Below are 1384 nucleotides of genomic sequence, written 5' to 3'. Positions count from 1 at the left end.
TATTAATAATGTTTTGTTCCTTGATCTGGGTGCTGGATACAAAGGTGTCTGCAGACTGTGAAAATTCATTGAGCTGTCTACACTTAGGATATGTGCACTTTTTAAGACACGTTTCAATAAAATTATTATTTTTTTAAATTCCACGCCAGGTACAGTGGCTCATGCCTGTAATCCCAGCACTTTGGGAGGCTGAGGTGGGTGGATTGCTTGAGTTCAGGAGTTCAAGACCAGCCTGGGCAACATGGGGAAGCCCCATCTCTACAAAAAATATAAACATTAGCTGTGTATGGTTGAGCGTGCCTGTAGTCCCAGCTACTTGGGAGGCTGAAGTGGGAGGATCACTTGAGCCTGGGAAGCAGAGGTTTCAGTGAGCTCAGATAGCGCCACTGCACTCCAGCCTGGGCAGGAGTAAAACCCTGTCTCAAAAAAAAAAAAAAAAAAAAAAAGAAAAAAGAAAAAAAAAGAAAGAAAAAAGAAAAAAAAATCCAGGAAGTCTATGAAAAGACATCAACTCAACATAATATTACTCAAGGTTATTACTATAATTTGTGAGCCGTCAATATGAGAGTCACTCTCTAACCTGGTTATTAAATGCACTGGATTCAAAACAGTTGTCCCTGGCCTAGAATAACTAAAATGCCAAATCAAGTTAATTATTTATCTTTAAAATCTCTAATCTCTCTGCTCTTCTCTCCCTTCAGTGATATTGTCATAGTTTAATCAAAGTCATCTTCCACCTTAAATTTCATCTGTCATCATCTCCTAATCAGTTTCCCAATAGCTTATTTTAACTGTTCTTTGCACACTAACCAAAGTGATGTAAAGTCTAAACCCAGACCCTTTCACTTCTTTTTTTCGAATGCCTCAATAGAAGCCCATTAAATTTAAAATGTAATGCCAACTCCAAGGCCCTGTCTGCCTCATCTCTCTCACATCATGCTGTTCTTTCCCTCCCTCAATATGCTGGAGACACTTTGGCTTTCTTTCTGTTCTTCCAAAACGCCGGGCTGTCCCACCGAGAGACCTTTGTCTGCTGTCCCCTCTGCCCAAAATAATTCATCATTTTATTGGTTCCATGGCTGAATGACTGATGGTTTAAATGCCATCTTATAAGGTTCTCATATAACAATCGTATCTGAAGTTATCCTCCAGTGTCCACACCATGTCTATTTCTTTCCTTGACATGATTAATTACTATTGTATGTGCTTGCTTACTTGTTGGTTTTCTCCCTCTTCTTTGTTAGACTGAAAATTCTATGAGGGCAGCTATCGTGTCTAGCTGTGTTAGGGGCGTATCCCCAGTGCCTAGCAAATGTATAGCATACAAGACGTCCTTCAATAAACACAGAAATACTTGTTTAATGAATGAATAGACATTCCCGAA

Source organism: Pan paniscus, chromosome 3 (genome assembly GCF_029289425.2).
Source record: "Pan paniscus chromosome 3, NHGRI_mPanPan1-v2.0_pri, whole genome shotgun sequence".
Classification (NCBI taxonomy): domain Eukaryota; kingdom Metazoa; phylum Chordata; class Mammalia; order Primates; family Hominidae; genus Pan; species Pan paniscus.
This window is presented reverse-complemented; position numbering follows the sequence as displayed.